The sequence below is a fragment of the Kogia breviceps genome, chromosome 5 (genome assembly GCF_026419965.1).
Source record: "Kogia breviceps isolate mKogBre1 chromosome 5, mKogBre1 haplotype 1, whole genome shotgun sequence".
In the NCBI taxonomy this organism is placed as follows: Eukaryota; Metazoa; Chordata; class Mammalia; order Artiodactyla; family Physeteridae; genus Kogia; species Kogia breviceps.
Window position 1 is genome coordinate 112,781,664 of NC_081314.1, and position 22,570 is coordinate 112,804,233.

Below are 22,570 nucleotides of genomic sequence, written 5' to 3' on the forward strand. Positions count from 1 at the left end.
AGGTGGGGGACTTTTAAAAACAGTCTGAAAGGCTTGGACATATACCCTCAGTCAATTTTTTTTTAAATTGTAAAAGAGGCTATTAAAATAAGCCATAAAGTACACATCAGATTTAAATAAAATTAAAAAATATTTACTAAGGCATATATATTAGACTAGTTTTAGGGTAATATTTATCTTTTAGTTGGAAATCATTTTTATAACTCCTTTTTGATAACCTATTGCTTTTTGCCTATAAATACATTAAAGTCATTACTTTGATTTTACATGTAAAATCACACATTTTGAACTTTGAAGTTTTTAGTGAAGCTTCAGTTCTATACTACAAGGAGTAAAATAGTCTCTGCTTTTTAAAACAAATATGGGTCACTATTCAGTTTGTGATTTCAAGGAGTAATTTCTATTTTCTTCCTGTAAATATCAGGTTTATATTTTAATAACAGCATGGAAGAATATCCTGGGTTAATCCAAGGTTATTATTATATAGAAAGAAAATATTGGGTCTTAGGTAAAATAAATGTAAATATATCTGGGAGTGAGTGAGTATGTATGTGCGTATGTGTTTAAATTCACTATTCTTCCAGTTTGGTGAAAATTATTTCCATAGCTCCCATGCCCTCTTACATCTTTCTCTTTCTTTACCTAATTTGGCCCTATCTTTGTTGTTCCACCATAAAATGATATATAACTTGGGCATATTCATTACAAATATTTGGTGGCATATTGCTGTTGTAACTTTAGCATAGATGGATGGAAATACATCAAAGTGTCTTCTCCACACAACCTCAAGAGATATTTGTAATTGCACCACTTGGTAAGGCTAGAAAATGACAGAGGAGCAGGTATACACTAAGATGGGATTAGATCTGACTGTGTTTATAAGCAGATTGGTTTTATTTCCTAAAACATTAAGAAAGAGGTGAAAGGAAAATAAGAAAGTGAGCCAAAGTGTCCACTTAATCTAAAAGAAGCTCTTTAATACGGGGTGGACATTATAGTCAAATTTAAGGTAGGACGGAGGATAAAATGTTTCTTTTATTCCATAACCCTGTATAAATTAGGATAGTATAGGTTATAAACAACCCCAACATCTTGGTCACTTAATACAACAAAAGTTTACCTCTCACTTCTGCATGGCCTGCTATTGGTTTTGGTGACTCTGCAGGGCACTGCTTTCAAAACATGCTTGCGTGGTGACTAAGAAAGAAGAGAAGCCTGTGGAGTTAAGCATCAGTTTTGAAACATCTGCTTGGAAGTAATACATACCACTTTGTTCCTTATATGAGTTGCACTGAGAGCTTTTATTAAAGCAAGAGTTTAAAAGGATTTCTTTGTAGAAGTCTTACCCAACCTACAGGAGGGCAGGGAAAGAACAAATGAAAAAGGCAGACCATTCCAGAGAGGTAAGTGGCAAGTTTAATAAAAAATGGAACTTAAGGTTTGTCTTGAGCAGCAAGAAGACAAGTAGGTTTCTGTGCACACCCCCAAAATCATAAAAGTTTATATAAAGGCCTTAGCTGTGTTCTTTCACATATATAGGAGGCTTTAACTGAGTTCAGTCACATAACAGTCTAGATAACCTCAACACCATATTTCTATTTCAACGCTGTGTTCATGGAGCAGTATTGGCAGAGGAAAGGCAAACAAACCTCACATTCCAATGATAGGGGAGAGGGTGCGAAGCCTCCAATTGCCTGGGTTTAGCTTCCAGGTCAACTGGAGATCATGTCTTTTTGTTGGCCTCCCCAACAGTGTATATACATATGAATGTACATATATATACTATTTATATATATGTATACAATCTGTGTGTATATATAAAAATTATATTACATATAATATAAATTACATACTATATTATTTATATATTGTGTATTACATATAATTTAACATGTAGATTTATTCATTTATTCATCTTTGAATTGGAATTTAAAATGCATTTTTCTGTCCCTAGACTGACAGAAGCAGGGGTCAATAGAATATACTTTTAAACATGTAAATTTTCAGTATTATGGAAATGTAATATAGTTATTTCTATTACTTTTTTCCAAATGTCAATGTATGATAGTCTCACTCCTTCCTCCTAGTGCTATAAAACCTAATCCCATGTTTTTTTATTCCTTATTAATTGGACTTCTCTGACAGTTGACATATTTGACCATGACTTCTTCCCAAATCTTTCTTTTCTCTTGATTTCTTTGACACTGGCATTTTTATCTCTTCTTCTTCCTCCTCAGTTTCCTTCTCTGACTACTCTTATATTTAGGATTAGATCTACCCCAGAATTACTGTAAATCCCATTCTCTTCTCATTCATCATATTTTACTTCAATATTATTTGCCCAATACTGTCTTGATTTGTGGGATTTAGGGAAACCAGTGGCCAACTGTGGCTACAATGAGGCCTTCAGGTTTGGAAAGAGTTGGGATGATGATGCTTATCTGCAGAAAAAGGGAGGAGAATATTATTCCCAGGAAATAACATGAATAAGAAACCAAAGTCTGACAACTAAGGCCAATTGGTCATGCAGAAAAATATTCAGTGGATCATAAGCAACCTTCAGGGTCAGATAAGATTGAATTTCTGGTATAAACGGAGGGTTTGCAGAGTCAGATAATGATAATTATACCAGTAGCTAATGTTTAAGAGCTCATTCTATGTTGGACACTTACAAGCAATTTACATATTCAGGTTTTCAGTGATTTCTCTGAAACTCTTGGGGCCAATTATGTTTTGTATTTCAGAATATTTCAAATTTTAGAAAGCTAGTACACTATATTATTGGCAATTCCTCCAAATAATACATGAATATTCCCACTATATGTGATAAATAAAGATTACAAATAGCCTCTCTACAGGTCAAGTCAAATTTTGCCATCTAATGATTTTGCAAACAAACACAACAACAACAAAAAAATAAAAACTTTCAGTTTTCAGAACTGTGGGTTTCAGAATTACAGAAAAGGTATTCTTTGCCTAAATAATCTCATTAAATCATGGCAAAATATTAAATCACTATTGTTATTCACATTTAAAGACTGGAAAACTAGAACATAAAGAAAATAATCCAGAATATGTAAGTGGTATATGACAAAGCTAGTGTTTGAACTCAAGCCTCTTTGACAGTCCCTTCCTTCCATTATCCTCTCACTGTAGTGACTCAGTGAGGACATTCCAAGAAACATGAGTGGCCTTTGAAGCAAATCTCTGTAAACTATATTGAAATAGTCTCTAACTGCACATGTTCCAATAACCTTTATAACCTGTGACTTCCAAATCCATCTATAGAGTTTGTGTCTCTCTGAATGTCTCTAGACCCATATTGCTAACTACCTAGGTATATATCCATCCGCATGAGTCCTCAGTCTCCTCTAAGCCCATAAATTCAAAACTCAACCAGGATTTTTGCTGCCAATTGAGGACCTCCTTCTTTAGCCTGTATCTTCATTAGTACATTTTCCACTTTTAAATCTCAGACTTCCTTTTGATTGCTCCTTCTAATAAAGATATTTATTGTTCCTTGCTTAGATTATTTCAGTTAAGGATATACCTCTTCAAGTCTTTCCCTCTTCAATTACTACAAAGATTTTGTTTACAACCATTTCATTTAATTCTACCCTTCAGTAATGATATATCAATAGCTTCCAGTATCTACAGGAGAATTTTCAAATTTCTTAACAAGCCATAAAACGTCTTCCTAGATCTGACCCATTTTACCATTCTAATTACACCTCATACCATCCCCACAATCTTTATAATCTAATCATATTGAACTTCCAAATTAGTTTTTGTTGTCTGTGCCTTTTATATTTTAAACATCTTTATTGGAGTATAATTGCTTTACAATGTTGTGTTAGTTTCTGCTGTATAACAAAGTGAATTAGCTATATGTATACATATATCCCCATGTCCCTTCCCTCTTGTGTTTCCCTCCCACCCTCCCTATCCCACTTCTCTAGCTGGTCACAAAACACCGAGCTGATCTTCCTGTGCTATGTAGCTGCTTCCCACCAGCTATCTATTTTACATTTGGTAGTGTATATATGTCAATGCTACTCTCTCACTTCGTCTCAGCTTACCCTTCCCCCTCCCCTTGTCCTCGCTCTTTTGTGCCTGGGTATGTTAGCATACAGTCCTTGCTGTCTGGATTTTCTCTCTTCCTCTGTTCTTCCTGATAAACCCATTTCTCACAACCCAGGTCATATATTACTTCCCATGTAGCCTCATATAGTACTGAGGCAGAGATAATATTCTCACTTTTAGGCTCAGATGGCACTTTATTCAATGTTTGAGTCAATAATTATCACCCTGCATTTTATCTATTCATGTGTCTTGATCATTCACTATTTGAGTTTCTAGATGACAGAGATCAGTAAAAAAAAAAAAAAAAAAAAGATAATCTTTACTCACAGATTATTAAGTATATAGCACATGTTTATTAAATAGTTGAATTAGAATTTTAATTTAATTTAGGTTATTATGAATTATACCACAGCCTACTCTTAATTATCTTTGATCATTAAACAATAAGAATAAAAAAGCAGGAGTTAACCGTAGTCGATTTTGGACCACTGTGACCTTAAATAATCTTAGAAATTCACAGGAAAATGATCTTCTGTACCTGTATACTCCTATTCTCTTCTCTACTTTTATCAACATGAAAGCTACCTAGATATGAGGCTAATGGATAGTTCAACATGGAATTATCTAGAGTTGCAGAGTATTACATAACATAAAATATTTTTAGTTAAATTTGCAAAACTGAAAGTAGTAGATTCACTATTAATAATCCAAAGCAAGGCATTTAAATGATTTTTGGGTAAAAAAGAGTGACAGTATTTTAAATTTATGTTAACTAGCTTCATGAGAATTTAAGATGCACAATATGAGATGAGGCAGTCTACTTTTGCTTATCATACCATGAAGAAAGTGATACTTCTTTACTAGTTCAGGATCATTTTCATCTTTTATCTGTTAGTAAATCTTCTACCATTATGTTAAAATGAAAGCCATCAGCATAGGCTTAAATAACACAACTACTAAAACATAGAAGGAAATAAAAGAAAATGAAGTGGAGCAACATTAAATATTTATTTTTGTTGATTAAAATTTCAATTGGGGAGGGTTACTTATAATTAATTATTCAAAACTTGAAGTTTTATCTTAGAAAATGGTTATTCTGTATATAAATAAGAACAAAATTAAATTTCAAGGAGATTAATATATTAGTATACATGACATAAAGTCTATTATTACATAATATATTTTCATTAAAAATAAAAACTCTTCGAAAAGTAAACAGTGTGGAATTTAGAATAATTTACTATATGTCCTGAAAAAAATTATATATATGTGTGTGTGTGTGTGTGTGTGTGTGTGTGTGTGTGTGTGTGTTAGTCCAGGTCCTATTAGCAGCTGACACCAGGATGGGATTAAATGTGCAATCACTGATTAAATGTGCAAACACCTATGTGAGAAGAAATGGGGAGGGGGCTGAAAAGTCTGGGAGAACCATCAGATCATGCTGCAAGTCTATCCCCAAGTGAAGGAGAGAGAGAGAGAGAGAAAGAAGATTGAATGGAAGCATTCTAGATTTCTGTACAATTTGAGGAAGGTTCAATGGGGCCATACGGAGGCCATGAGCCAACTTCAGCCATGAAAGAATTAGTTCTCCAGTAATGAGCATGCCTTATTCTGTCCACTGCACTTAGTCATTGGGTGAGATCAGCCTGTGCTCTCCATATTCGGAGGACTGTGAGGTGTATTCCCATGTCCACTGAAATATCTTCCTCACTTCTGTTTCTTTGAGATACAATACCATGTGTTGGAATAACAGGAAAACTGGTAGTTAGATGTTCTGAATCCCACATTCTTAACTTTGTCAACTTGGAGGGATTGGTTTCTTCATAAAAAGTTCAGACGAGAAATTATCTAAGGCATCCATGGATTCGGTAAAATATGTAACTTCTCTGCTCAGTTGACAGGGCAATGCCTGGCCACGGGAAAACTAAACTTTGGAAGTTTCATTTAGAATAATTCTTATGTTTATATTTTCTAGTAGATGTTCTAGGATGGCAGTTCATCATAGTCTTTTCCTGATCCCCTATTTCCCCTTCTCTTCTTCTCCTGTAGAGACGATAGAGATTAATACTCTCTATCTCAGGTTCCTTTGCAGGCAGGGGAGCTACATGATACAGTTCTGGAAAATGAAATGTAAAGGGATATCTTTTGAAGAGTTAGGACTGGTTTTGTTTCCCAATAAAAAGAAACAGATGTTCCTAAGCACCGCCTGTTCCTCTTCCTTTCTTCCTTGAATGTGGAAGGTACCTCTCAAATTGCAATTGCTAACTTGCAACCATAGTGAAAAGTATGCTAGCAAAAGTCACCAAAGGACAGTATGATGAAAGACAGATCACTGAGCAGCCTGATACATATCCAAGTATTTAGCATTCATAGTATCAAATACTTCTTCCTACAAATTCTATCCCTGAAGTGATCTGACTTGTCTGTTCTCAACACAATCACTTGATATTTTTATGATGCTTTAAAATTGTTATTTACCACATCCAAAATTACCTTTTTGGTGACTCATTCCTTCAACAAATAAATATATGTATTTTGAGTACATGGCTAGCTAGTGTGATACATTAACACATGTTAGGGTATTAAAGGATTATAAAGAGTTAACACAATGTATTTGTACTTTAGAGGGTCTTCTGGAGAATGGGCCTTACCTCTAAGATAGTTTTTAAAACAGGGAGGCATCATTTAAGAAATCCTTCACCTCCCACCAGGATTCAGTCATTTAGTCTGCATTTACTAAGGGCTTATCCTAGAACCAATAAATATTTATCAGATTTCTGAAACCTTTATATTTAAAATAGTTTACTTATGTGAGTTTTATTTGGGTTGAGTATGTTGAGTCAGAAATATGGTTTTGAGGGGATCAGAAATGGAAGCAAAAAAATTCCAGAAGTTGCAGGTATTATGTTGGAAGTGTTTTATTTCTCTTATAAAAAAGACTTCTTTCATTTTTAACTCCAATTCAGGATATTTTTATTTAAAAATTTTAAGACTAACAAAGGACCAATTTATACCATCTGCTTCAGTTTTACTCTGATGCAGATTTTCTCTCCATTTTTTTTTCTCTTTAAATAGACATTCTGTTTGGCACCTTGTGCTTAAGTACATGTCTTTGAGTAAAAAATGTAGTTTGTCTGACTTCCTGTCAAACCAATATTTATTCACAAATATCTGTTGTGTTGCTTTCTCACATAAAATCATATAGCACTTTTTCCATGTGAAGAGTTGGCTAGTTGGTGGTAGTATGAGCGGCCAGCTGGAGCTTTTACAGTTTTTAGTATGCCAGCTGCTTTCATGATGGACAAACTGTTCCCTGCCTTTAGTTTTACTTTTTTTTTTTTTTTTAATGGGAGTGCATTCCTTTTGCCTTAATTATGAGAGGAGAGGATATTGCTTCTTATATTCTACATGTACACATTTTGATTGCTCATTAACAATAAAAATAACATTTCTTTTGCAACTATTATCCTGGTGAACTGTTCTTGAGACAAAGGCCAGCCAAATACCTAACATGCATCTCTGTAAGACATCTTTCAAATATCTTAGAAGAGTTCATTGCAAGTTCCTCTTAAGATGGCACATATAAAGAAGATGGACATGGAATAGTTGCTGGACAGGTAGACTAAGATATTTGACTTGAATAGTTGCTGGAAGGGTAGACCAGGGTATTTTACTAATGAAGGTATATTTTGTGTGGAGTTATTACTGCACAGCGCTAACATTTTTGCCTCTCCCTGCTACTGCTCTAGGAATGTGAGGCTTAGACCTGCCTATCTTGACTCAGCTTTGGACTACTTTACAATGAATAAGAATATCACAAAATTATTTTCTGTAAGTTATTTGACTGTATTTCTGAAATAAACTTGAAATGTGAATTGTGAGCAAGAAAAGCCCCAGTATACTGAAAATGTACTAAGTTTTCTTGGCTATTTATAAGTCTTCTATAAGAATACTTCTGTTTCTGTCATTCTCCTCATAAATCATTTATTAGCCTAGTGACAACTGGGACATAAACTAATTTCAGCAGTGATTAAGTAGAAAATTCTTAGTCTTCAAACTCACCATATAAACACCCATTACCTTAAAGAGGCTTCCAATTGTCTCTACTAACAATAACACTTCTACTTATTTGCAAGTTAAACCAGAAAAAAATTAAAAACTAAATCAGATTATATAAACAGCCTAGAGTTTGGAAATAAAGATATTACTGAGGAGGAAATTGAAAATTTTAGCCAAAGATGTTTCTAAACTCTTATATGATTTGGAATATAAAATCTTGTATGAATAAGGAAATGTACAAATCATGTCCACTTTTGTTAAAATGTGATTATCTGTGGCGAGCATTGCCCTCTGAGGAAGGCACCATTAAGACCCTCATAAGCCTCAGGGCCCGATTGTACTCTCCTTAGTATGCATCCTGGACTTTATGGTATGAACGTAAAAAAGGAGATGGCCTTTGGCCAAATCGCTCCAGGGACCTGCTCAGTTACTGAGAGTCCCTGGTTGTTCCCTAAAGCTAGGAAAAGCAACCCTGGGTGGGGAAATTGGTGCCTTTGAGGGAGAAGCCGAGAAGCCAATCAACCAGCTGATGCCGATAAGGCGTGACTAAGCTGAGAAGCCAATCGACCAGCTGATGCCGATAAGGCATGACTAAGCAAATTCCCTGCTTTAGGGGTATATATACGGCTACGCTTTGTTGTTAAACTTCCCTTGCAACCATCAGTTGTCTGTGCCCTTCTGATCCCATACCTTGGTGCGTTCAGTTCCCTACCCCCTCTCGTCGATTGTTGCTGCACTTTGAGGACCCGCCGCGGCTGGCGGCAAGTGGCGCCTGAACAGGGACCTGACAAGAGGGACATCTGAATCTCGGTAGGTGAATCCCCGGAATGAAGAGTGAAAGTGTGGCCACATAGGAAAGTTGATAGTAACTCGGGGCAATAGTCAGAGGTAAAAAAAAAAAAAAATATGGGACAAAAAGTATCCAAGGAGCGACCTGAGATAACTGATCAAGAGAAGGAGTTGTGCGCCAGTGCTTTCCAGGCTTTCACAGCTGGAAATTATGATGTCTGTCTGCAACATCTTGCCTGTCTACAAGATATAAACAAAGACGATTATAAAATAATTTTGAATACGGCAGTAGCTGAGTTTTTCAAAAGTAACCAGGCAACAACAGATAGTTTAAGACAGACACTTAACCAGTTGAAGAATCAGGAAGAAATGCATGGATTAGATGATGTTGAAAACAGTATGTTGTATTACAATCAAGCAGTCATCCTGTATCATGTCCGACAGTATAGAGAAGCCATATCCATTGGTGAAAAACTTTATCAGTTCATAGAACCTTTTGAAGAAAAATTTGCCCAAGCAGTGTGTTTTTTGCTCGTAGACCTGTATATATTAACCTACCAAGCTGAGAAAGCTTTACATCTTGCTGTTCTAGAAAAAATGATTTCACAGGGCAACAATAATAAAAATGGAAAGAATGAGACTGGTAATTACAGCAACAAAGATGGGTCTAATCATAAAGCTGAAAGTGGAGCTCTAATAGAAGCTGCAAAGTCAAAGATACTATCTTTATGTTGAAGTATATGTAGGAGGACAAGGGACTTTACTGGCCGGCCATAGTTTAGGGGTAGTTAAAGCTGTTACAAGTTTGAAGTTTCCCTCCTTTTTTCCTTCTGATTTTCCCCAATCTGATTTTGAATTCTCAAATCTGGTGCACCTTAAATTATAATAATGGTACCATTTTAATTTCTTCAGTTTCTGTTACTAATAATAGTTTGGTTTTTATAAGCATTGGGATTTTGGGAAGTTTGCATTGTCTTATTCTTATCAACCGGTTATTACTTGTGTTACACCCTCATATGCCTTGCTAATAGGAGATTTACAGATTGAGTTTACTTCTGGTTCCTTAGGATATAATATAACTTGTCAGAATTGTATTTTTAGTACTTGCATTCTGCCTATGAAAGGAACTTTTTCTGTTATGATGTTAAAACAACCTTCCTATGTAATGCTGCCTGTAAATATTTCTGAACCATGGTATCATAGTACTAGCATGCAAGCTTGGCTAGAATTATCTGAAGCTTTAAAAAGACCTAAACGATTCATTGGAATATTAATATGTAGCATATTAGCCTTAGCCGCTTTAACAGCCACAGCCGCTACCGCCGGTTTAGCATTAAGTAAAACTGTACAACAAGCACGTTATGTTAATCAATTGTCTAAAAATACCAGTATTGCATTAGCATTACAAAGTCATATTGATAGTTAACTAAAAACTGGGGTAGATGAGTTAAAAAAATGCTCTCATAGGTTTAAGAGACCAAATTATGGCTTTAAAATTGAAAATGCGTTTGATTTGCCATGCTAAATATACTTGGATTTGTGTGACTCAACATGCTTATAATGAAACTGACTGGGATTGGAACAAAGTAAAAATGCACTTTTTAAGTGTATGGACTGATGGACACATTAGTTTGAACATACAAAAACTTAATGCGGAAATACAAGCAATTCAAGAAGCTCATCTACAAGAAGACGGGCCCCAACAATTAATTCGAGGACTCTTGGATCAGCTTCAATGGTTAAACCCAATGCATTTGTTTCAAAATGGACTCACAGGATTGATTACCGTGGGGTCATGTGTATTGTTGATGTTAATTGCATTACCTTGTTTATTACGCTATATCGTTGGCCGTCTCGCTGCTCTTCGTCAGGAGGTGTATGGGTTGAAATTGCACTATCAAGCTTTAAAAAATAAAAGAGGGGGGAATGTGGCGAGCATTGCCCTCTGAGGAAAGCACCATTAAGACCCTCATAAGCCTCAGGGCCCGATTGTACTCTCCTTAGTATGCATCCTGGACTTTATGGTATGAACGTAAAAAAGGAGATGGCCTTTGGCCAAATCGCTCCAGGGACCTGCTCAGTTACTGGGAGTCCCTGGTTGTTCCCTAAAGCTAGGAAAAGCAACCCTGGGTGGGGAAATTGGTGCCTTTGAGGGAGAAGCCGAGAAGCCAATCAACCAGCTGATGCCGATAAGGCGTGACTAAGCTGAGAAGCCAATCGACCAGCTGATGCCGATAAGGCATGACTAAGCAAATTCCCTGCTTTAGGGGTATATATACGGCTACGCTTTGTTGTTAAACTTCCCTTGCAACCATCAGTTGTCTGTGCCCTTCTGATCCCATACCTTGGTGCGTTCAGTTCCCTACCCCCTCTCGTCGATTGTTGCTGCACTTTGAGGACCCGCCGCGGCTGGCGGCAATTATCAAATATTTCTCTCTCTAATACTACCTAAGTGAGCTTAAAGAGAAAACTTTTTTTCCCCTTAAGTGCACTTTTTAGCTAAAGAATTCATGAAGGGAAATAGTATTCGCATAATTCATTAATTCACTCACTTATTCCAAAACACTGCCATGTAATCAACTATGCACATCAGTTATGTACACACTATCAAATGAGCTTTACTCCAAGGTTTTAACTGTTACTTAAATTGTGTTAACCTGAGACAAATAGTTGGGGTAGTCATTTCTAATTTTATTGAGTCCTCTCCCTCTTTTTCTTGGTGAGTCTGGCTAAAGGTTTATCAGTCTTGTTTATCTTCTCAAAAAACGAACTTTTAGTTTTATTGATCTTTGCTATTGATTTCTTTGTTTCTACTTCATTTACTTCTGCTCTGATCTTTATGATTTCTTTCCTTCTACTAACTTTGGGTTTTGTTTGTTCTTTCTCTAGTTTCTTTAGGTGTAAGGCTAGAATTTTTATTTCAGATTTTTCTTGTCTCTCAAGGTAGGATTGTATGGCTATAAACTTCCCTCTTAGAACTGCTTTTGCTGCATCCCATAGGTTTTGGATCATTGTGTTTTCATTATCATTTGTCTCTAGGTATGCTTTGATTGCCTCTCTGATTTATTCAGTGATCTCTTGGTTATTTAGTAACATACTGTTTAGCCTCCATGTGTTTGTAATTTTTATATTTTTTTCCCTGTAATTTATTTCTAATCTCATAGTGCTATGGTCGGAAAAGATGCTTGATATGATTTCAATTTTCTTAAATTTACCAAGGCTTGATTTGTGACCCAACATGTGATCTATCCTGGAGAATGTTCTGTGTGCACTTGCGAAGAAAGTAATCTGCTGTTTTTGGATGGAATGTCCTATAAATATCAATTAAATCTATCTGGTCTATTGTGTCATTTGAAGCTTGTGTTTCCTTACAAATTTTCTGTCTGGATGATCTGTTCATTGGTGTGATGTGTTAAAATCCCTTATTATTGTGTTGGTGTCAATTTCCTCTTTTATAGCTGTTAGCAGTTGCCTTATGTATTGAGGTTCTACTATGTTGGGTGCATATATATTTATAATTGTTATATCTTCTTGGATTGATCCCTTGATCATTATGTAGTGTCCTTCCATGTCTCTTGTAACATACTTTATTTTAAAGTTGATTTTATCTGATATGAGTATTGCTACTCCAGCTTTCTTTTGATTTCCATTTGCATGAAATATCATTTTCCATTCCCTCACTTTCAGTCTGTATGTGTCCCTAGGTCTGAAGTGGGTCTCTTATAGACAGAAAATATAAAGGTCTTGTTTTTGTATCCATTCGACCAGCCTGTGTCTTTTGGTTGGAGCATTTAATCCATTCACAGTTCAGGTAATTATCTATATGTATATTCCTATTACTGTTTTCTTAAATGCTTTGGGTTTCTTTTTGTAGTTCCTTTTCTTCTCTTCTATTTCTCACTTAGCGAAGTTCCTTTAGCATTTGTTGTAGAGCTCATTTGGTGGTGCTGAATTCTCTTAGCTTTTGCTTCTCTGTAAAGTTTTTGATTTGCCCGTCAAATCTGAATGAGATCCTTGCTCGGTAATCTTGGTTGTAGGTTCTTCCCTTTCCTCACTTTAAATATATCAATGCCACTCCTTTCTGGCTTGTAGAGTTTCTGCTGAGAAATCAGCTGTTAATCTTATAGGAGTTCCCTTATATGTTATTTGTCAGTTTTTCCTTGTTACTTTTAATAATTTTTCTTTGTCTTTAATTTTTCAATTTGATTACTATGTGTCTCAGTTCTCCTTGGGTTTATTCTGCCTGGGACTCTCTGAGCTTCCTGGACTTGGGTGGCTATTTCCTTTCCCATGTTATGGAAGTTTTTGACTATAATCTCTTCAAATATTTTCTCAGGTTCTTTCTCTCTCCTTCTGGGACCTCTATAATGTAAATGTTGGTGCGCTTAATGTTGTCCCAGAGGTCTCTTCATTTCTTTTCATTCTTTTTTGTTTATTCTATTCCATGGCAGTGAATTCCACCATTCTGTCTTCCAGGTCACTTATCCATTTTTCTGCCTAAGTTACTCTGCTATTGATTCCTTCGCATGTATTTTTCATTTTAGTTATTGTATGGTTTATCTCTGTTTGTTTGTTCTATAATTCTAGATCTTTGTTATACATTTCTTGTATCTTCTTGATCTTTGCCTCCATTGTTTTTCTGAGGTCCTGGATCATCCTCACTATCATTATTTTGAATTCTTTTTCTGGAAGGTTCCCTATCTCAACTTCATTTAGTTTTTTTTTCCTGGAGTTTTATCTTGTTCCTTCATCTGGTACATAGCCCTCTGCCTTTTCATTTTGTCTATCTTTCTGCAAATGTGGTTTTCTTTCCACAGACTGCATGATTCTAGTTCCTCCTGCTTCTGCTATCTGCCCTCTGATGGATGAGGCTATCTAAGGGGCTTGTGAAAGCTTCCTGATGGGACGGACTGGTGGTGGGTACAGCTGGGTGACTGTTGGGCAGAGCTCAGTAAAACTTTAATCCACTTGTCTGCTGATGGGTGGGGCTGAGTTCCCTCCCTGTTGGTTGTTTGGCCTAAGGCAACCCAGCACTGGAGGCTACAGGCTCTTTGGTGGGGCTAATGGCAGACTCCTGGAGGGTTCATGCTAAGGAGTACTTCCCAGAACTTCGACTGCCAGTCTCCTTGTCCCTGCAGTGAGCCACAGCTGCCACCCGCCTCTGCAGGAGACCGTTCAACACTAGCAGGTAGGTCTGGCTCAGTCTCCTATGGGGTCACTGCTCCTTCCCCCTGGGTCCTGATGCACACACTACTTTGTCTCTGCTCTCCAAGAGTGGAGTGTCTGTTTCCCCCATTCCTGTTGAAGTACTGCAATCAAATCCCATTAGCCTTCAAAGTCTGATTCTCTGTGAATTCCCCCTCCTGTTTCTGGACCCCCAGGTTGGGATGCCTGTTGTGGGGCTCAGAACCTTCACTCCAGTGGGTGGACTTCTGTAGTATAAGTGTTCAGTTTGTGAGTCACCCACCCAGTGATTATGTGATTTTCTTTTTATGTGATTGTGCCCCTCCTAATGTGTCATTGTGGCTTCTCCTCTGTCTTTGGATGTGGGGTATCTTTTTTGGTGAGTTCTGGTGTCTCCTTGTCAATGACTGTTCAGCAGTTAGTTGTGATTCCAGTAGTCTCGCAGGAGGGAGTGAGTACATGTCCTTCTACTCCACCGTCTTGAACCAATCTCCAGTGAACATTTTCTGACAGAAGGGTTTTATACCAGTGGTCTCTTCTGCTTGGAATGTGTGCTTACCTCCTCCACTCAGGCCATCCCCTGATTATCCTTCAAGTTGATGCTTAAGCATAATCTCAGAGAGACCTTCCAAGACTGCTCTGTCTAAAGTAAGTCCCCACTATTATCCTTTTCATAATAACTGGTTCTTTTATGTAAGCAAGTTTTCTTATCACAATGATCCCCCATACATATATTTACTTATTTGTTTGTTCATTATTGTCTATTTGTTCACCATTATTCCCTCTAGACTAAAGAGTCATGGAGAAAGAAGTGTTCTTAATTTTTTTTTTTTTTTCTTTTTTGCGGTATGCGGGCCTCTCACTGTTGTGGCCTCTCCCATTGTGGAGCACAGGCTCTGGACGCGCAGGCTCAGTGGCCATGGCTCACGGGCCCAGCTGCTCTGCGGCATGTGGGATCTTCCCAGACTGGGGCACGAACCCGTGTCCCCTGCATCGGCAGGTGGATTCTCAACCACTGCGCCACCAGGGAAGCCCAAGAAATGTTGTTTATTCTATTAATCACTATATCACATAAATTTAGCTCAGTTCTTGCCACACAGTATTTTCTCAGTAAATATTTATTGAATTAAAGAATAGAATTATAGTAGAGAGGGAGAGGAAGACAGGGAAGAAAAAAATTCCACTGGATTTGAAAAATGGGAAATTATTAGATAACTATTAAGAGAATTGCAGGTGGACTAATAGTAATAATAATTAGAAGAAATTCAGTGTTTACTGTGTTTCAGGTACTGTGTTAATTACTTTTCACGTATTCTCTCGTTTAATCATCAAGATAACACTATAGGGCTTCCCTGGTGGCGCAGTGGTTGAGCGTCTGCCTGCCGATGCGGGGGACGCGGGTTCATGCCCTGGTCCAGGAAGATCCCACATGCCGCGGAGCAGTTGGGCCCGTGAGCCATGGCCGCTGAGCCTGTGCATCCGTAGCCTATGCCCCGCAACAGGAGAGGCCACAGCAGTGAGAAGCCCGCGTACCACAAAAAAAAAAAAAAAAAAAAAACACCAAAAACAAACAAACAAAAACACTATAAGGTTGTTATTATTTACACCTCAATTCTAAACGTTAGACAACAAAGGGCAGGTGAGTTTAAATTTCCTTGCTTAATAAGTGTTGAAGCTAGGAATCAAATCCATGTCATCCCTGTAGATACCATGTTTTTAATATGACCTGACTTTAGTGGGTTGGGAATTAAATGAGAAATAGTGAAGAGACTAAAACGATTCTCTGCCTTTGAGAGTCTTAAAAAAAGAATAACACATGCTGAATTGAGGATATTTGGGGAGGGTACATTACAGAATCTGAACAGATTTATATGCTACGACCAAGATGTACTTAAATTTTTGTCCATAGATGTTGAAACAAGAAAGGTCAATTGATTATGTGTAAAACACTGGTGGGTTTACTTGGCCATGAAATGATAAGACAGCACTACATACTCTTAGACTGAAAAAAAAAGAAACATATTGGGAGTGGGCGTAATAAATTTATAGATGAAAAGGGGCACTGAGTTAAAAGATTTTACACATAAAGACTTCAGAGAATTTGTAGGGGGGGGATGCAGAAGAAAAGGCCATATGAGAGATGAGAATGCCATGGAGGAATAAAAAATCTGGTCTTCACTAAAATGTTGGTCATAAATAAGGTATTGGGACTGAAGATGTGAGAAAGCGGAAGGTTGACCAGCTCCCAAATTTCCGTGTTGGGAGTGGAGCTCAACTAACTGCACCTGAGACAAATAAAATTACCTTCAGAAGAGTTACTAGTTGTTTTTATGAGCTTTCTATGACATATTATTTAGATGTTACATTGCACAGTAAAAGACCTTGTGATTGATAGCTATTAAGATATTAGAATTTTTGAGATTCAGAATGCTCTAAAGTATGATGTTATCATTCCCAGTTTGTGAGCTATACGAAAACAGAAAACAATAAAAGAACTCTAGCATATGTTCAGTTAATTAATATTACAATTCTAATACAATGACATTTACACAGCACTTTATATTCAAACTTGCCGCAAAACTAAGTTTGAAGAGTTTCAGTGGTGAAATATAAGCAAACAGTAAATCAACATTTTTTTCATTACTTTTTGCACACAGTGTGTATTCTCAGCTTAGTATGTTACTACTATAAATATATATATGAAATATAGAGCATGACCCTTGCCTTCAACAGGCTAATGATACACATCTGTAGTAACAGAAAACATATGAAATAATTAGGGAATATTCATAAAATAAACTGTGAAATTGAATTGCATATACAGTAGAAGAAAAAGAAAGGTCAGTGTCAGCTAGAGTAATCAAAAGAAGGCTACAATGAAGTAGAGTGGATTTATTCTGGATCTTCAGAAATAAGTAATATTTAGATAAACAGAAGGTGAGTGAAAATCACAAAAGGATAATACCCAGAGCCAAGGGTTGAAGGTTACAAAGGGCAAGGGTCCTAAAGGATGTAAATGCTTCTGCAGGTAGCTGAAGTCATCAGACCACAACAAAAGCAACTGTACAAAAATCTCAACAAGAAAGAACCAGAGGCACTGTAGCAGATATTCTGACTGCTTGCAAAGTGAAGAGCAGCAGATTGACCAGCTGGGACTGCAGAAACCGGAGATGGACTGGATCTTTTTAAAAATAGGCATCAAGCTAGCCATTAAATTGAAAAACAGAGCCCAAGATGGTGACAGGTTTGGAAAAGAATGGGCAGAAAGAAACGTAAGCCACAATATTGTTTTTCAGAGCCACACTTGTACAATGGAAAATAGTTTAAAATATGTAAGATGAGAGTGTGGAGCACAAAACTCAGACCTTTATTTTCCAATTTGAGTTTTCTCTATGTTTTTGTACTTCAAGTCTTAAATGGAACATCATTTATTATTTCAAATATTATCCTCTGGTTTTTGATTGTATATTTAATTTCTCTAATGTGTTAAAATGAAAAAAAGTCTGCTTTGTATAATAAACAAATCAGTAATAAACAGTATTCATGAGAAAATAGTGCTATTTAAGGTGACTGACATTTTTAAAATGTACATCTACTCTGCTTATTTAAAAAATTATTGCAGTAATTGCTGTTTTGTACCACTTGTTACTTTTCTTATGGCTTAGATACAACTTTCTTTCTCTGAAATCCTTTACTAATTTTGAATTATCCTTTTCACATATGGTTGGATTTTAAAATAGGCTATGACTGATTTTTTTGGTACCTCAGTTTGATATATGTATGTCTACTTTATGTTATTGAAAAGTCACCATGAAGTCTATTGAGAATTTCCAATTTTCAATGTATTCTGGCACAATAGATAAGAATTAATGATTGAAAAATACATAGATGGATGAATAAATTAGAGCACATAAATGTTTGTATGAGATTAATAATCTAGTGCTAGTGGAATGTAAAAAAAACTGTAATTTTTTGCCAATCATTTTTCTTCTCTCCAAATGGGAGAAAAATTATAAAAATATATGAAACATAAATTTATTATTATAGTGGTCATAATGAGCCTTAATTTAAATGAATATTAGTCTGGAGCAATGTGTAATTAAAACCTTCCTTTATGCCAGAGTGATGAGGTTTTACTTTAATTTGGTCCTTCCCCACTCCCCAGAATAACATGAGTAAAATGACAATGTAACAATTAAATATGTCATAGTATATAGAGTCAGTAAATAATATAGAGTTTGTAAATTTCCCTTTAGTTGAATTATTGTAATGTTTGAAAGAATTATAGCTATTATTCAAAAGTGTTTTCTTCCAAAATCATTACAGAAAGTCAACATAACTTTTCTACTAGAACCTTACAAATATCAGAAAAAAACTATACTACTTGTATCATAATTATAGATAAAATATAAACCTAAACAAATTATTAATAAGTAGAATCCAGAGGTATTAGAAGATAAAACTGTATAGTTCCTGAACTGACTTTATTCTAATAATGTAAGGATAATATAATATTTTGAAATTAATTAATGTAATTCACATTAATAGAATAAATAGAAAGATCATATATGTATAAAACATATTTCATAAAACTCAAAAAATTTATAATAGAAATGCTTATTCAGTATGTAATATTTAGGAACTTTTTATTCTGATAGAGTACCTTAAATAATTATATAGCAAATATGGTATTTTGTGATGAAATACTGGAAACTTTCTCTTTGAAATTGGCAAGAAGACAAGTGTGCCCTCAATTACCACTTCTACTTAGCATATATCTGGGATAATACAGCAAGAAAAAGCAAAAGTGATGATGAAATATAATTGCTTCTATTCTCAGATGACATGAGAAAATCACAGAAAATCCAAAATAATCTATAGGCTAGTTATCAGAGTTTAAAAGCAACTTTATAAAATCGATAGATTCAAAGTCTATATAAATATCCAATCATATTTTATATACTGTAAATAGACAAAAAATAAAAATTTAAAAGATAATATCCTCAATAATAGCAAGATTTTCAGTTAACTATGACAATCTAATGAACAACACTCAAAAATTCTACATGTCAGAAAACATAATATTACTGAAAAACATCAAAGAAGATCTAAATAAATGGAAATATTTGTTACATTTATTGATTGGAAGATTTCATTTTCAAAAGATGCCAGTACAGTCTATATACATCTATTTAACCCAATGCAATTCTTGTTAAAAGATAAGGATTTTTTTCTTTTTTTTTCCCCAGGGCAATTGATAGTCTGGTTATCAGTTTTAAAGAAAATCAGAGGGGCAAGTGTAGCCAAGATAATTTTAAGAAAGAACAACAAAATGTAGGCTTAAACTATCAAGACATTATCAAGTGACAGTATTTAAGACCATGTGATATTTGTGCATGGAAAGACAATTTGAGAAACACACTTATATAATAACTTGATTTATGATCCTTTAGTGCAGAAAGAAAGTGATGTATTCAAAATTTTGTTGGGTCTATTGAATAACCATAATGAAAAAATATGTCCTTTTTGTCTGTCCATCACACACAAAAATTAGTTCCAGACAGATTGTATATCCACATGTCAAAGGTAAAACAGTAAACCCTAGATGTAAGTGTGAGCAAGTATTCATGACATCGGAGTAGGTAAAGATTGTTTTAAACAAGACACATTAGGAATTAAACATGGGAAATACTGATAAACTTGACTTCATTAAAATTAGGGATATCTGTTCATTAAGAGGCATCAAAATGAAAGAAGATGAAGTGGAGTTTATCCCAGGAATGCAAGGATTCTTCAATATATGCAAATCAATCAACGTGATATACCATATCAACAAACTGAAGGAGAAAAATCATATGATCATCTCGATAGATGCAGAGAAAGCTTTTGACAAAATTCAACACCCATTTATGATAAAAACCCTACAGAAAGTAGGCATAGAGGGAACTTTCTTCAACATAATTAAGGCCATATATGACAAACCCACAGCCAGCACCGTTCTCAATGGTGAAAAACTGAAACCATTTCCGCTAAGATCAGGAACAAGACAAGGTTGCCCACTCTCACCACTCTTATTCAACCTAGTTTTGGAAGTTCTAGCCACAGCAATCAGAGAAAATAAAGAAATAAAAGGAATCCAAATCGGAAAAGAAGAAGTAAAGTTGTCACTGTTGGCAGATGACATGATACTATACATAGAGAATACTAAGGATGCTACCAGAAAACTACTAGAACTAATCAATTAATTTGGTAAAGTAGCAGGATACAAAATTAATGCACAGAAATCTCTGGCATTCTTACACACTAATGATGAAAAATCTGAGAGTGAAGTTAAGAAAACACTCCCATTTACCACTGCAACAAAAAGAATAAAATATCTGGGAATAAACCTACCTAAGGAGACAAAAGACCTGTATGCAGAAAACTATAAGACACTGATGAAAGAAATTAAAGATACAAATAGATGGAGAGATATACCATGTTCTTAGATTGGAAGAATCAACATTGTGAAAATGACTCTACTACCCAAAGCAATCTAAAGATTCAATGCAATCCCTATCAAACTACCACTGGCATTTTTTACAGAACTAGAACAAAAAATTTCACAATTTGTATGGAAACACAAAAGACCCCAAATAGCCAAAGCAATCTTGAGAATGAAAAACGGAGCTGGAGGAATCAGGCTCCCTGACTTCAGACTATACTACAAGGCTACAGTAATTGAGACAGTATGGTACTGGCACAAAAACAGAAATATAGGTCAATGTAACAGGATAGAAAGCCCAGAGATAAACCCACACACATATGATCACCTTATCTTTGATAAAGGAGGGAAGGATATACAGTGGAGAAAAGACAGCCTCTTCAATAAGTGGTGCTGGGAAAACTGGAGAGCTACCTGTAAAAGTATGAAATTTTAGAACACTCCCTAACACCACACACAAAAATAAACTCAAAATGGGTTAAAGACCAAAATGTAAGGCCAGACACTATCAAACTCTTAGAGGAAAACATAGGCAGAACACTCTATGACATAAATCACAGCAAGATCCTTTTTGACCCACCTCCTAGAGTAAGGGAAATAAAAACAAAAATAAACAAATGGGACCTAATGAAACTTAAAAGCTTTTGCACACCAAAGCATACCATAAACAAGACCAAAAGACAACCCTCCAAATGGGAGAAAATATTTTCAAATGAAGCAACTGACAAAGAATTAATCTCTAAAATTTATAAGCTACTCATGCAATTCAATAACAAAAAACAATCAACTCAATCCCAAAATGGGCAGAAGACCTAAATAGACATTTCTCCAAAGAAGATATACAGATTGCCAACAAACACATGAAAGAATGCTCAACATCATTAATCATTAGAGAAATGCAAATCAAAACTACAATGAGATATCACCTCATACCGGTCAGATTGGCCATCATCAAAAACTCTAGAAACAATAAATGCTGGAGAGGGTGTGGAGAAAAGGGAACACTCTTGCACTACTGGTGGGAATGAAAATTGATACAGCCACTATGGAGAACAGTATGGAGGTTCCTTAAAAAACTACAAATAGAGCTACATACGACCCCGCAAACCCACTAATGGGCATACACCCTGAGAAAACCACCATTCAAAAAGAGTCATGTACCAAAATATTCATGGCAGCTCTATTTACAATAGCCAGGACATGGAAGCCACCTAAGTGTCCATCAACAGATGAATGGATAAAGAAGATGTGGCACACATATACGATGGAATATTACTCAGCCATAAAAAAAATGAAACTGAGTTATTTGTAATGAGGTGGATAGACCTGGAGCCTGTCATACAAAGTGAAGTAATTCAGAAGGAGAAAAACAAATACCGTATGCTAACACATATATATGGAATCTAAGAAAAAAAATGTCATGAAGAGACTACAGGTAAGATAGGAATAAAACACAGACCTACTAGAGTATGGACTTGAGGATATGGGGAAGGGGAAGGGTAAGCTGTGACGAAGTGAGAGAGTGGCATGGACATATATACACTACCAAATGTAAAATAGATAGCTAGTGGGAAGCAGCCGCATAGCACAGGGAGATCAGCTCTGTGCTTTGTGACCACCTAGAGGGGTGGGATAGGGAGAGTGGGAGGAGGGGAGACAAAAGAGGGAAGAGATATGGGAACATATGTATATGTATAACTGATTCACTTTGTTGTAAAGCAGGAACTAACACACCATTGTAAAACAGTTATACTCCAATGAAGATGTTAAAAAAAAAATAAATGATGTACTGTCAACCCCCTCCAAAAAAAAATAAAAAATAAAATAAAATAAAATAAAAGCAGTAATTCTTATAATCAATAAACTTATAACAAAGTGCTCATTTTCTTTAGTAACCATGGAAATAAAAATTAAAATCACAATTAGAATTCACTGTCCCCAGTAGAATGGCTAATTATAAAAACTGGGAAA